At 51.4% G+C, this 15,000-nt stretch overlaps 4 non-coding genes and 4 pseudogenes across 4 annotated transcripts; all 8 read left to right on the top strand.

The window, feature by feature from the left end:
• Nucleotides 1-1,197: 1,197 nt before the first annotated feature.
• LOC123736176 (uncharacterized) lies at nt 1,198-1,369 on the top strand (annotated as a pseudogene).
• A 535-nt stretch (nt 1,370-1,904) lies between these two features.
• On the top strand, nt 1,905-2,021 carry LOC145858735 (U5 spliceosomal RNA). Its single transcript, XR_014379214.1, has one exon. It is a non-coding gene; the product is annotated as a U5 spliceosomal RNA (small nuclear RNA).
• A 2,387-nt stretch (nt 2,022-4,408) lies between these two features.
• Nucleotides 4,409-4,580, top strand: LOC123736161 (uncharacterized; annotated as a pseudogene).
• Nucleotides 4,581-5,115: 535 nt separating this feature from the next.
• Nucleotides 5,116-5,232, top strand: LOC123736194 (U5 spliceosomal RNA). Its single transcript, XR_006765986.1, has one exon. It is a non-coding gene; the product is annotated as a U5 spliceosomal RNA (small nuclear RNA).
• Nucleotides 5,233-7,619: 2,387 nt separating this feature from the next.
• Nucleotides 7,620-7,791, top strand: LOC123736157 (uncharacterized; annotated as a pseudogene).
• Nucleotides 7,792-8,326: 535 nt separating this feature from the next.
• On the top strand, nt 8,327-8,443 carry LOC123724812 (U5 spliceosomal RNA). Its single transcript, XR_006757289.1, has one exon. It is a non-coding gene; the product is annotated as a U5 spliceosomal RNA (small nuclear RNA).
• Nucleotides 8,444-10,830: 2,387 nt separating this feature from the next.
• LOC123736171 (uncharacterized) lies at nt 10,831-11,002 on the top strand (annotated as a pseudogene).
• A 535-nt stretch (nt 11,003-11,537) lies between these two features.
• On the top strand, nt 11,538-11,654 carry LOC123724807 (U5 spliceosomal RNA). The gene has a single exon (XR_006757284.1). It is a non-coding gene; the product is annotated as a U5 spliceosomal RNA (small nuclear RNA).
• Nucleotides 11,655-15,000: the final 3,346 nt, after the last annotated feature.

Below are 15,000 nucleotides of genomic sequence, written 5' to 3'. Positions count from 1 at the left end.
GGGTCGAGCGGTCACGAGGCAAGGGATTGTGACGAGCCAAAGGCTTGCCACGGGTGTGGCTCGGTTACACACCTGTGGCGGAGTTGCCCGGCTTGTCACGGGTCATACGCGTCTGCAGCTGGAGGGGGAGCAGGTGCGGGGGATGTGGGAAGTAGAGGAAGAGGAGCGGACATGGGATCTGGAACAGGAACATCACGAAAAGAGGAGGAAAAGGTGTCGGGAGGAGCGGTGGAAGGAGAGGAGGAGCAGGTGGAAAAGGTGCTGGGAGGAGAGGGAGAGGTTGAAGGAGAGGAGGAGCAGGTGGAGAAGGTGCTGGGAGGAGAGGGAGAGGTTGAAGGAGAAGAGGAGCAGGCAGAGGACGGACACAGGATTGTGAAGAGTCAAGAAAGGACAACAACGGAGAAACAGATGACTGAGAAGGCATTGGAGGTGGAACCAGAAGGAGAGGGGGTAAAAGAGTGGGGGGACAGTGATGTATCGTCTGCCCGGGTGGAGGAGATGAGAGGGTTGGTGGAGGGGCTGGCGAGGGGGGGGGGTAGAGTTACATCGGTTTCTCCTCCAAACAGGAGGACGAGGAGGAAGGGGCGCTTTGACAACAGGGGGAGAGGGGGTGGTAAAGGGGGGGGGGAGGCTAAACAGGAGCTGGTGGGGGGGGATAGGTTTTCTCCCTTACCGCGGTCTCCCCCGAGAAGGAAGATAAGGGTGGAAAAGCTGGAGGTGGGGGAGGGAGAAGGTTCGGGGCCCTGGGTGGCCCCCTCTTCACCTACTATTGTACCCTTGTCTGAGATAGACCTTCCAGGGATGGCCCAGGGTTGGGCAAGGGAGGGGGGACCAAGTTTCCTGTTTGGGGGTGCGGGGTCCTCGGTCAAGAGCCCAGAGAGAAGCAGGGTGGTGGATTTTGGAGTAAAGCACATGATGCGGGGTGTGCAGGTGCCGGGTGCCGGTCCTGCATCTAAGGGTGAGGGTATGGTGGTTGAAGGGGGGGAGAAGAAGTCCTCGTCAGTAGGGTGAAATTTTTATTTGGGGTGGTTATGGGTAGTTTGTATCTTAGAAGGGGAGGGAAGATGCTCCCCTGATTATTGTTTATAGTTTTGGTTATTGGTTATTAGTTTTGAAATATCCATTTGGATTTTTGTTATAAAATTGATTTTGTTTGGAACATTGAAGGTATTTGTATGGAAATTGATGGTAATAAATATATATTTTGTAAAAAAAATCTGTTCTTATCAGTTTAATATCTGATACGTCCCCCATCGGGGGACTACATATTAAATGGATTTTTCGAACAGGGAGTCGGAAATGGGGCTTGCTCCGTCCGCTCCACGCATCGACCCGGTATTGCAGTACCTCCGGGAACGGTGCAACACTTTTCTCCCATTGTCAAGGAAAAAGAAATACACCAAGCTATGTAAAACAGCTAGCAGAAGAAGAGAAGGAATGAAAAAAGAAGAATCATCCAAACTGAAACAAGTGCGAAGCCCCCTTCATGGGGGTCCCCCGTTTTCCCGCCATTTTACTTAAAAAAAAAAAAAAAAAAAAAAAAAAAAAAACATTGGCCAGGAGAGTGTGTGTGTGTGTGTGTGTGTGTGTGTGTGTGTGTGTGTGTGTGTTTTTGAGCCCCCCCCCCAAAAAATACAATCACTTCACCAGGATTGTGTGTGTGTGTGTGTTTTTGAGCCCCCCCCCAAAAATACAATCACTTCACCAGGATTGTCTATCTATCTATCTGTCTGTCTGTCTGTCTGTCTGTCTGTCTGTCTGTCTGTCTGTCTGTCTGTCTGTCTGTCTGTGACTTTTTACCCACAGCCCTCGAAAACTTGGAAGAGTGGGTTCGGGGACCACCCGCGGGGACCCGGCCTAGAGTGCACCGTGTGTGTCTCGGGCCCCGACCTCTGACTTCCATACGACTCTGGTTTCTCTTCATTACGCACAAGCCTTTCGCCTTTTACTAAAGACTTCCGTGGAGAGGAACACTTACGAGTTCAACGTATTTTTGGAAGGGCTTTGCTTCTGGCAGAGCCCGGTATCTTGTTTCAAGAGAAATTGACAGAGATGACGCCGAGACTTTTTGCTCAGGCGTTTGACTTGAAGCCGGCTGACCGACCGGCGTATTTTTTCCACTCAAAGTAGTCGCTCGGGCAATTGAGTTCAAGCCCGACGATGACTGGTGTATTTGCCGGGCATTGAACAAATAGTCGCACTAGGATTAAAGAGCTAGTGACCTAACGACGCATTAGCGACTTTTAAAAAAAAAACACACCCGCCTGTCACCAGGGAAGCGTTGGGTGAGGAGGAGCCAACTTTTGCCAAACCGATGAGGTCTGCCGAGGCCCCCGGGGGCCCGGCGGGTGCAGGGGTCAATTTGTGGGTTATCGCTTCTCGGCCTTTTGGCTCAGATCAAGCTTGGTACCGAGGTGCCCCAGAGCTCGCTGAGTCAAAAGGTCGGAGATAGGAGGGCGATAGGTTTTTGTGTGAGACAGGGTTCTTTTTTGCCAAGGCGTTTTTTGTGTTTTCCAGAGGCTTCCATTTGGAGAGCTGGTTTTTTCCTTGTTTGGACGTGTGTTTTTTTTTCCTTTTGGAAATGGCACGTACCATTTATAACAAGTCGGTACCAGGAATTGGATTGTCCAATACTGTGAGATTCGCATGGAGGGACAAAGAAATGGAGCCATTTGGAAGAGAGAAGTTCGGAAGGACCATATTGATGGGGATATTGGAACTGGAGGTAAAGGATGTTTTATGCTTCCAAGATAATCCAATTGAGGGGGCTTTTGATGTGACTTTTTATAGTGAAGGGAAGCATGAAGAAATTTTGATGAAGACAAAAGAAGGGAGTAAGGCATTTCCCATGTGCCATTATGAAGTGACCAACTTGGCGAGAAGTAGTTTTCGATTGGTAACTGTGACCATGTACAATCCCCATGTGACTGACGAAGAGGTGAGGGCCTTTCTGGGGCGATACATGGACAATGTTTCCTCAGCGAGGCGCCTCAGGGACTCCCTGGGATTCTGGAACGGGAGGAGAGGGTTCCAGGCCCTTCTCAGGGAGGACCCAAGGGGATTGGGTGGGTTCCTACATCCCCCGGCGATGTTCTCCCTGGGGGCTGACAGGGGGACGTTACATTATGCCCGTCAGCCTCCATTTTGCAGGCGCTGTATGGCCTATGGTCATACCCTTGCCTCGTGTAGTACAAGGATTTGCAGGTTCTGTGGGTCGAGCGGTCACGAGGCAAGGGATTGTGACGAGCCAAAGGCTTGCCACGGGTGTGGCTCGGTTACACACCTGTGGCGGAGTTGCCCGGCTTGTCACGGGTCATACGCGTCTGCAGCTGGAGGGGGAGCAGGTGCGGGGGATGTGGGAAGTAGAGGAAGAGGAGCGGACATGGGATCTGGAACAGGAACATCACGAAAAGAGGAGGAAAAGGTGTCGGGAGGAGCGGTGGAAGGAGAGGAGGAGCAGGTGGAAAAGGTGCTGGGAGGAGAGGGAGAGGTTGAAGGAGAGGAGGAGCAGGTGGAGAAGGTGCTGGGAGGAGAGGGAGAGGTTGAAGGAGAAGAGGAGCAGGCAGAGGACGGACACAGGATTGTGAAGAGTCAAGAAAGGACAACAACGGAGAAACAGATGACTGAGAAGGCATTGGAGGTGGAACCAGAAGGAGAGGGGGTAAAAGAGTGGGGGGACAGTGATGTATCGTCTGCCCGGGTGGAGGAGATGAGAGGGTTGGTGGAGGGGCTGGCGAGGGGGGGGGGTAGAGTTACATCGGTTTCTCCTCCAAACAGGAGGACGAGGAGGAAGGGGCGCTTTGACAACAGGGGGAGAGGGGGTGGTAAAGGGGGGGGGGAGGCTAAACAGGAGCTGGTGGGGGGGGATAGGTTTTCTCCCTTACCGCGGTCTCCCCCGAGAAGGAAGATAAGGGTGGAAAAGCTGGAGGTGGGGGAGGGAGAAGGTTCGGGGCCCTGGGTGGCCCCCTCTTCACCTACTATTGTACCCTTGTCTGAGATAGACCTTCCAGGGATGGCCCAGGGTTGGGCAAGGGAGGGGGGACCAAGTTTCCTGTTTGGGGGTGCGGGGTCCTCGGTCAAGAGCCCAGAGAGAAGCAGGGTGGTGGATTTTGGAGTAAAGCACATGATGCGGGGTGTGCAGGTGCCGGGTGCCGGTCCTGCATCTAAGGGTGAGGGTATGGTGGTTGAAGGGGGGGAGAAGAAGTCCTCGTCAGTAGGGTGAAATTTTTATTTGGGGTGGTTATGGGTAGTTTGTATCTTAGAAGGGGAGGGAAGATGCTCCCCTGATTATTGTTTATAGTTTTGGTTATTGGTTATTAGTTTTGAAATATCCATTTGGATTTTTGTTATAAAATTGATTTTGTTTGGAACATTGAAGGTATTTGTATGGAAATTGATGGTAATAAATATATATTTTGTAAAAAAAATCTGTTCTTATCAGTTTAATATCTGATACGTCCCCCATCGGGGGACTACATATTAAATGGATTTTTCGAACAGGGAGTCGGAAATGGGGCTTGCTCCGTCCGCTCCACGCATCGACCCGGTATTGCAGTACCTCCGGGAACGGTGCAACACTTTTCTCCCATTGTCAAGGAAAAAGAAATACACCAAGCTATGTAAAACAGCTAGCAGAAGAAGAGAAGGAATGAAAAAAGAAGAATCATCCAAACTGAAACAAGTGCGAAGCCCCCTTCATGGGGGTCCCCCGTTTTCCCGCCATTTTACTTAAAAAAAAAAAAAAAAAAAAAAAAAAAAAAACATTGGCCAGGAGAGTGTGTGTGTGTGTGTGTGTGTGTGTGTGTGTGTGTGTGTGTGTGTTTTTGAGCCCCCCCCCAAAAAAATACAATCACTTCACCAGGATTGTGTGTGTGTGTGTGTTTTTGAGCCCCCCCCCAAAAATACAATCACTTCACCAGGATTGTCTATCTATCTATCTGTCTGTCTGTCTGTCTGTCTGTCTGTCTGTCTGTCTGTCTGTCTGTCTGTCTGTCTGTCTGTGACTTTTTACCCACAGCCCTCGAAAACTTGGAAGAGTGGGTTCGGGGACCACCCGCGGGGACCCGGCCTAGAGTGCACCGTGTGTGTCTCGGGCCCCGACCTCTGACTTCCATACGACTCTGGTTTCTCTTCATTACGCACAAGCCTTTCGCCTTTTACTAAAGACTTCCGTGGAGAGGAACACTTACGAGTTCAACGTATTTTTGGAAGGGCTTTGCTTCTGGCAGAGCCCGGTATCTTGTTTCAAGAGAAATTGACAGAGATGACGCCGAGACTTTTTGCTCAGGCGTTTGACTTGAAGCCGGCTGACCGACCGGCGTATTTTTTCCACTCAAAGTAGTCGCTCGGGCAATTGAGTTCAAGCCCGACGATGACTGGTGTATTTGCCGGGCATTGAACAAATAGTCGCACTAGGATTAAAGAGCTAGTGACCTAACGACGCATTAGCGACTTTTAAAAAAAAAACACACCCGCCTGTCACCAGGGAAGCGTTGGGTGAGGAGGAGCCAACTTTTGCCAAACCGATGAGGTCTGCCGAGGCCCCCGGGGGCCCGGCGGGTGCAGGGGTCAATTTGTGGGTTATCGCTTCTCGGCCTTTTGGCTCAGATCAAGCTTGGTACCGAGGTGCCCCAGAGCTCGCTGAGTCAAAAGGTCGGAGATAGGAGGGCGATAGGTTTTTGTGTGAGACAGGGTTCTTTTTTGCCAAGGCGTTTTTTGTGTTTTCCAGAGGCTTCCATTTGGAGAGCTGGTTTTTTCCTTGTTTGGACGTGTGTTTTTTTTTCCTTTTGGAAATGGCACGTACCATTTATAACAAGTCGGTACCAGGAATTGGATTGTCCAATACTGTGAGATTCGCATGGAGGGACAAAGAAATGGAGCCATTTGGAAGAGAGAAGTTCGGAAGGACCATATTGATGGGGATATTGGAACTGGAGGTAAAGGATGTTTTATGCTTCCAAGATAATCCAATTGAGGGGGCTTTTGATGTGACTTTTTATAGTGAAGGGAAGCATGAAGAAATTTTGATGAAGACAAAAGAAGGGAGTAAGGCATTTCCCATGTGCCATTATGAAGTGACCAACTTGGCGAGAAGTAGTTTTCGATTGGTAACTGTGACCATGTACAATCCCCATGTGACTGACGAAGAGGTGAGGGCCTTTCTGGGGCGATACATGGACAATGTTTCCTCAGCGAGGCGCCTCAGGGACTCCCTGGGATTCTGGAACGGGAGGAGAGGGTTCCAGGCCCTTCTCAGGGAGGACCCAAGGGGATTGGGTGGGTTCCTACATCCCCCGGCGATGTTCTCCCTGGGGGCTGACAGGGGGACGTTACATTATGCCCGTCAGCCTCCATTTTGCAGGCGCTGTATGGCCTATGGTCATACCCTTGCCTCGTGTAGTACAAGGATTTGCAGGTTCTGTGGGTCGAGCGGTCACGAGGCAAGGGATTGTGACGAGCCAAAGGCTTGCCACGGGTGTGGCTCGGTTACACACCTGTGGCGGAGTTGCCCGGCTTGTCACGGGTCATACGCGTCTGCAGCTGGAGGGGGAGCAGGTGCGGGGGATGTGGGAAGTAGAGGAAGAGGAGCGGACATGGGATCTGGAACAGGAACATCACGAAAAGAGGAGGAAAAGGTGTCGGGAGGAGCGGTGGAAGGAGAGGAGGAGCAGGTGGAAAAGGTGCTGGGAGGAGAGGGAGAGGTTGAAGGAGAGGAGGAGCAGGTGGAGAAGGTGCTGGGAGGAGAGGGAGAGGTTGAAGGAGAAGAGGAGCAGGCAGAGGACGGACACAGGATTGTGAAGAGTCAAGAAAGGACAACAACGGAGAAACAGATGACTGAGAAGGCATTGGAGGTGGAACCAGAAGGAGAGGGGGTAAAAGAGTGGGGGGACAGTGATGTATCGTCTGCCCGGGTGGAGGAGATGAGAGGGTTGGTGGAGGGGCTGGCGAGGGGGGGGGGTAGAGTTACATCGGTTTCTCCTCCAAACAGGAGGACGAGGAGGAAGGGGCGCTTTGACAACAGGGGGAGAGGGGGTGGTAAAGGGGGGGGGGAGGCTAAACAGGAGCTGGTGGGGGGGGATAGGTTTTCTCCCTTACCGCGGTCTCCCCCGAGAAGGAAGATAAGGGTGGAAAAGCTGGAGGTGGGGGAGGGAGAAGGTTCGGGGCCCTGGGTGGCCCCCTCTTCACCTACTATTGTACCCTTGTCTGAGATAGACCTTCCAGGGATGGCCCAGGGTTGGGCAAGGGAGGGGGGACCAAGTTTCCTGTTTGGGGGTGCGGGGTCCTCGGTCAAGAGCCCAGAGAGAAGCAGGGTGGTGGATTTTGGAGTAAAGCACATGATGCGGGGTGTGCAGGTGCCGGGTGCCGGTCCTGCATCTAAGGGTGAGGGTATGGTGGTTGAAGGGGGGGAGAAGAAGTCCTCGTCAGTAGGGTGAAATTTTTATTTGGGGTGGTTATGGGTAGTTTGTATCTTAGAAGGGGAGGGAAGATGCTCCCCTGATTATTGTTTATAGTTTTGGTTATTGGTTATTAGTTTTGAAATATCCATTTGGATTTTTGTTATAAAATTGATTTTGTTTGGAACATTGAAGGTATTTGTATGGAAATTGATGGTAATAAATATATATTTTGTAAAAAAAATCTGTTCTTATCAGTTTAATATCTGATACGTCCCCCATCGGGGGACTACATATTAAATGGATTTTTCGAACAGGGAGTCGGAAATGGGGCTTGCTCCGTCCGCTCCACGCATCGACCCGGTATTGCAGTACCTCCGGGAACGGTGCAACACTTTTCTCCCATTGTCAAGGAAAAAGAAATACACCAAGCTATGTAAAACAGCTAGCAGAAGAAGAGAAGGAATGAAAAAAGAAGAATCATCCAAACTGAAACAAGTGCGAAGCCCCCTTCATGGGGGTCCCCCGTTTTCCCGCCATTTTACTTAAAAAAAAAAAAAAAAAAAAAAAAAAAAAAACATTGGCCAGGAGAGTGTGTGTGTGTGTGTGTGTGTGTGTGTGTGTGTGTGTGTGTGTGTTTTTGAGCCCCCCCCCCAAAAAATACAATCACTTCACCAGGATTGTGTGTGTGTGTGTGTTTTTGAGCCCCCCCCCAAAAATACAATCACTTCACCAGGATTGTCTATCTATCTATCTGTCTGTCTGTCTGTCTGTCTGTCTGTCTGTCTGTCTGTCTGTCTGTCTGTCTGTCTGTCTGTGACTTTTTACCCACAGCCCTCGAAAACTTGGAAGAGTGGGTTCGGGGACCACCCGCGGGGACCCGGCCTAGAGTGCACCGTGTGTGTCTCGGGCCCCGACCTCTGACTTCCATACGACTCTGGTTTCTCTTCATTACGCACAAGCCTTTCGCCTTTTACTAAAGACTTCCGTGGAGAGGAACACTTACGAGTTCAACGTATTTTTGGAAGGGCTTTGCTTCTGGCAGAGCCCGGTATCTTGTTTCAAGAGAAATTGACAGAGATGACGCCGAGACTTTTTGCTCAGGCGTTTGACTTGAAGCCGGCTGACCGACCGGCGTATTTTTTCCACTCAAAGTAGTCGCTCGGGCAATTGAGTTCAAGCCCGACGATGACTGGTGTATTTGCCGGGCATTGAACAAATAGTCGCACTAGGATTAAAGAGCTAGTGACCTAACGACGCATTAGCGACTTTTAAAAAAAAAACACACCCGCCTGTCACCAGGGAAGCGTTGGGTGAGGAGGAGCCAACTTTTGCCAAACCGATGAGGTCTGCCGAGGCCCCCGGGGGCCCGGCGGGTGCAGGGGTCAATTTGTGGGTTATCGCTTCTCGGCCTTTTGGCTCAGATCAAGCTTGGTACCGAGGTGCCCCAGAGCTCGCTGAGTCAAAAGGTCGGAGATAGGAGGGCGATAGGTTTTTGTGTGAGACAGGGTTCTTTTTTGCCAAGGCGTTTTTTGTGTTTTCCAGAGGCTTCCATTTGGAGAGCTGGTTTTTTCCTTGTTTGGACGTGTGTTTTTTTTTCCTTTTGGAAATGGCACGTACCATTTATAACAAGTCGGTACCAGGAATTGGATTGTCCAATACTGTGAGATTCGCATGGAGGGACAAAGAAATGGAGCCATTTGGAAGAGAGAAGTTCGGAAGGACCATATTGATGGGGATATTGGAACTGGAGGTAAAGGATGTTTTATGCTTCCAAGATAATCCAATTGAGGGGGCTTTTGATGTGACTTTTTATAGTGAAGGGAAGCATGAAGAAATTTTGATGAAGACAAAAGAAGGGAGTAAGGCATTTCCCATGTGCCATTATGAAGTGACCAACTTGGCGAGAAGTAGTTTTCGATTGGTAACTGTGACCATGTACAATCCCCATGTGACTGACGAAGAGGTGAGGGCCTTTCTGGGGCGATACATGGACAATGTTTCCTCAGCGAGGCGCCTCAGGGACTCCCTGGGATTCTGGAACGGGAGGAGAGGGTTCCAGGCCCTTCTCAGGGAGGACCCAAGGGGATTGGGTGGGTTCCTACATCCCCCGGCGATGTTCTCCCTGGGGGCTGACAGGGGGACGTTACATTATGCCCGTCAGCCTCCATTTTGCAGGCGCTGTATGGCCTATGGTCATACCCTTGCCTCGTGTAGTACAAGGATTTGCAGGTTCTGTGGGTCGAGCGGTCACGAGGCAAGGGATTGTGACGAGCCAAAGGCTTGCCACGGGTGTGGCTCGGTTACACACCTGTGGCGGAGTTGCCCGGCTTGTCACGGGTCATACGCGTCTGCAGCTGGAGGGGGAGCAGGTGCGGGGGATGTGGGAAGTAGAGGAAGAGGAGCGGACATGGGATCTGGAACAGGAACATCACGAAAAGAGGAGGAAAAGGTGTCGGGAGGAGCGGTGGAAGGAGAGGAGGAGCAGGTGGAAAAGGTGCTGGGAGGAGAGGGAGAGGTTGAAGGAGAGGAGGAGCAGGTGGAGAAGGTGCTGGGAGGAGAGGGAGAGGTTGAAGGAGAAGAGGAGCAGGCAGAGGACGGACACAGGATTGTGAAGAGTCAAGAAAGGACAACAACGGAGAAACAGATGACTGAGAAGGCATTGGAGGTGGAACCAGAAGGAGAGGGGGTAAAAGAGTGGGGGGACAGTGATGTATCGTCTGCCCGGGTGGAGGAGATGAGAGGGTTGGTGGAGGGGCTGGCGAGGGGGGGGGGTAGAGTTACATCGGTTTCTCCTCCAAACAGGAGGACGAGGAGGAAGGGGCGCTTTGACAACAGGGGGAGAGGGGGTGGTAAAGGGGGGGGGGAGGCTAAACAGGAGCTGGTGGGGGGGGATAGGTTTTCTCCCTTACCGCGGTCTCCCCCGAGAAGGAAGATAAGGGTGGAAAAGCTGGAGGTGGGGGAGGGAGAAGGTTCGGGGCCCTGGGTGGCCCCCTCTTCACCTACTATTGTACCCTTGTCTGAGATAGACCTTCCAGGGATGGCCCAGGGTTGGGCAAGGGAGGGGGGACCAAGTTTCCTGTTTGGGGGTGCGGGGTCCTCGGTCAAGAGCCCAGAGAGAAGCAGGGTGGTGGATTTTGGAGTAAAGCACATGATGCGGGGTGTGCAGGTGCCGGGTGCCGGTCCTGCATCTAAGGGTGAGGGTATGGTGGTTGAAGGGGGGGAGAAGAAGTCCTCGTCAGTAGGGTGAAATTTTTATTTGGGGTGGTTATGGGTAGTTTGTATCTTAGAAGGGGAGGGAAGATGCTCCCCTGATTATTGTTTATAGTTTTGGTTATTGGTTATTAGTTTTGAAATATCCATTTGGATTTTTGTTATAAAATTGATTTTGTTTGGAACATTGAAGGTATTTGTATGGAAATTGATGGTAATAAATATATATTTTGTAAAAAAAATCTGTTCTTATCAGTTTAATATCTGATACGTCCCCCATCGGGGGACTACATATTAAATGGATTTTTCGAACAGGGAGTCGGAAATGGGGCTTGCTCCGTCCGCTCCACGCATCGACCCGGTATTGCAGTACCTCCGGGAACGGTGCAACACTTTTCTCCCATTGTCAAGGAAAAAGAAATACACCAAGCTATGTAAAACAGCTAGCAGAAGAAGAGAAGGAATGAAAAAAGAAGAATCATCCAAACTGAAACAAGTGCGAAGCCCCCTTCATGGGGGTCCCCCGTTTTCCCGCCATTTTACTTAAAAAAAAAAAAAAAAAAAAAAAAAAAAAAACATTGGCCAGGAGAGTGTGTGTGTGTGTGTGTGTGTGTGTGTGTGTGTGTGTGTGTGTGTTTTTGAGCCCCCCCCCCAAAAAATACAATCACTTCACCAGGATTGTGTGTGTGTGTGTGTTTTTGAGCCCCCCCCCAAAAATACAATCACTTCACCAGGATTGTCTATCTATCTATCTGTCTGTCTGTCTGTCTGTCTGTCTGTCTGTCTGTCTGTCTGTCTGTCTGTCTGTCTGTCTGTGACTTTTTACCCACAGCCCTCGAAAACTTGGAAGAGTGGGTTCGGGGACCACCCGCGGGGACCCGGCCTAGAGTGCACCGTGTGTGTCTCGGGCCCCGACCTCTGACTTCCATACGACTCTGGTTTCTCTTCATTACGCACAAGCCTTTCGCCTTTTACTAAAGACTTCCGTGGAGAGGAACACTTACGAGTTCAACGTATTTTTGGAAGGGCTTTGCTTCTGGCAGAGCCCGGTATCTTGTTTCAAGAGAAATTGACAGAGATGACGCCGAGACTTTTTGCTCAGGCGTTTGACTTGAAGCCGGCTGACCGACCGGCGTATTTTTTCCACTCAAAGTAGTCGCTCGGGCAATTGAGTTCAAGCCCGACGATGACTGGTGTATTTGCCGGGCATTGAACAAATAGTCGCACTAGGATTAAAGAGCTAGTGACCTAACGACGCATTAGCGACTTTTAAAAAAAAAACACACCCGCCTGTCACCAGGGAAGCGTTGGGTGAGGAGGAGCCAACTTTTGCCAAACCGATGAGGTCTGCCGAGGCCCCCGGGGGCCCGGCGGGTGCAGGGGTCAATTTGTGGGTTATCGCTTCTCGGCCTTTTGGCTCAGATCAAGCTTGGTACCGAGGTGCCCCAGAGCTCGCTGAGTCAAAAGGTCGGAGGTAGGAGGGCGGTAGAGTTTTTGTGTGAGGAAGCTTCTTTTTTTCCCAGCGCTTTTTTTTTGAAGAGAGCATTTATCCAGGACAAGATGGCGAAGAAGTCCAAAACAGGTCGGTTCCTGGAATTGGATTGTCGAACACGGTGAGTTTTGCATGGAGAGACAAGGAGATGGAGCCAGTCGGTAGAGAAACGTTTGGGAGGACGATCTTGATGGGGATATTGAAGCTGGCGGTAAAGGACGTTTTATGCCTCCAAGGGAATCCCATGGAAGCAGCGTATGATGTGACTTTTTATAACGAAGGAAAGCATGAAGAAATCATGCAGAAGGTGAGAGAAGTTGGAGCTAGGAGGCCCATGTGCCATTATGAGGTCACAAGCTTGGCAAGAAGTAATTTTCGAGTGGTAACTGTGAACATCTACAACCCCCATGTCAAGGACGAAGAGGTGAGGGCCTTTCTGGGGAGGTATATGGACAAGGTATCCTCAGCGAGGCTCCTCAGGGACTCCCTGGGGTTCTGGAATGGGAGGAGAGGGTTCCAGGCCCTACTCAGGGAGGACCCAAAGGGACTGGGTGGCTACCTCCATCCCCCCGCGATGTTCTCCCTGGGGGCTGACAGGGGGACGTTGTTTTACGCACGTCAGCCCCCGTTTTGCAGGCGTTGTATGGCCTACGGTCATACCCTCGCCTCGTGCAGTACAAAAAAGTGCAGATTTTGTGGATCTGCGGAGCACGAGGCGAGGGACTGCGACGAGCCGAAGGCGTGCCACGGGTGTGGCTCGTCTGCACACTTGATGTTTGTTTTTTACAGGAGGTTCACCTGAGGGATGGAGGGGATGTCATCAGGTTTAGTAGGGAGTGGGATAAGGGGGAGTCAGTTTGGGGTATAGGTGGGGTTCATTCTACGGGGGTGGGGATTTTGTTTGGGAATAGGGAGGTGAAGGTGGAGGGATCTTTTGTTGTAATGCAGGGGAGGGTTTTGGGGGTGGATGTCACTTTTAGGGATAGTAGGTATAGGTTAGTGGTGGTGTATGGGCCACAGGTGGCGGCAGACAGGAGGGAGATGGTGGACTGTCTGACGCCCCTGTGTGTCACAAATAGGCACTTGGTGATAGGGGGGGATTTTAATATAGATTTAGGGGTAGGGGGAGATAGTAGTGCAGGCGCCATCACCGGGCTAATGGCTTGCCATGGTCTGGTTGATGGAGGCCTGCACTCTACTCCGACAATGGCTGGTCCCACATGGCGCAACTCCCGGGGGGTTGCGCGGAGGCTCGACTACATTTTCCTATCTAGGTCTTTGGGTCAGTTGTCTGGGCGGCTGTTGCCTGTGTTCTTTCTCAGATCACGACGGGGTGCTCCTGCAGGTGGGGTCGCCAGTCTGCCTCTTCGGTAGGGGGTACTGGAAATTAGATCGGGATGTGCTGGAGGAGCAAGCTTTCGTTGACACCTTTTTTGGTTTCTTTCGGGGGCTTGAAGGCCTCCGGTCCATGTGCGAGGGGGTGTTAGAGTGGTGGGACTTAGTTAAGGTAAGGATTAGGGCTTTTATAATAGGATATTGTAAGAGGAAAAAAAGGGAGGAAAGGAGGGAGGTGGATCGTATCCAAAGGTTGCTCGAACTCGAGTACGAGGCAGGCAACCTCGGCGGGTCGATTGACTGGGAGAGATCCACTGACCTGAAGGCGCAGCTCAGGGAGCTGCAGGAGCGGAAGGCTCGAGCTTTCCTGGAGCGTGCGCATAATGGCTTTCTAGAACATAATGAGACTTGTTCCGCTATGTTCTTTAAGTCGGTTAGGGGCAGACAGAGTAGGAAGATAATGCATGGGGTGAGGAAAGAAGATGGTAGCATAGTTAGAAAACCGGAGGAAATGGTCAGGGTAACAACTGATCATTTCCGAGGTTTATTTAAAGAGAGGGTAAGTAGATGTAGAGCAGGGAAATGTGTTTTTAGAACACTTGTCCCGGCGATTGCCGGAGGACATTAGAGATGTGATGGAGGCTCAGATCTCCCTCGAGGAGGTTGAGAGCGCTCTCAGGAGGATGGGAAAAGGGAAGGTGCCTGGGATGGATGGGCTGCCGGCCGAGTTTTACCTCAAGTTTTGGGGTATACTTGGACCAGTGGTCCTCGAAGTCTTGAAGGCCATCCTCGAGACGGGGGTCCCGGGGGGATCAATGGCGGTCGGTGTGCTGTCACTTCTTTATAAGAAGGGGGAAGCAACTGACCTTGGCAACTGGCGGCCATTGACCATGCTGTGTGTAGACTACAAGCTACTTGCAAAGGTCTTAGCGGACCGGTTGCGCACAGCCCTTCCCTACGTCGTTCATGAGGATCAGACGTGCGGGGTAGAGGGCCGCTCTATCAGGTGGAACCTGCAGTTGATTAGGGACTCCATCGCTTGGGTAGAAGATAGAGGTCTGCCTTTAATGGTAGCAGCGCTTGATCAGGCGAAAGCCTTTGATCGCGTGAATAGATCTTTTCTTTTCAGAGTATTAGGTAGATTAGGATTTGGGGAAAAGTTCATAGGATGGATCCGTACTTTATATGTCGGAGCGGGGTGCCGGGTTAGCGTAAACGGTCACATGGGTGACGTTTTTGACCTCTCGTCAGGGGTCAGGCAGGGGTGCCCGCTCTCGGCTCTCCTCTTCGTACTGTACATGGAGCCTCTGGGGGCTGCCATTAGGGCAGACACAGGGGTGGAAGGCTTGTTAATCCCTGGAAGTGGCGGTCTGCGCGTGTCAAGGTGACGCAGTACGCCGACGACACTTCCTTGCTGCTTTGCAAGGACTCGTGCTTGACAAGGTCCCTTGCCATTATTGGGGACTTCACCCGAGCGTCGGGAGCGGTTCTTAACCACGCAAAGTCTTCCGTTAAGTTTTTCGGAAGATGGCGTGGTAGGACGGATGTGCCCGGGGGGTTATCTCT

Source organism: Salmo salar, chromosome 10 (assembly GCF_965601325.2).
Source record: "Salmo salar chromosome 10, fSalSal1, whole genome shotgun sequence".
NCBI classification, from domain to species: Eukaryota; Metazoa; Chordata; class Actinopteri; order Salmoniformes; family Salmonidae; genus Salmo; species Salmo salar.
This window is presented reverse-complemented; position numbering and strand designations above follow the sequence as displayed.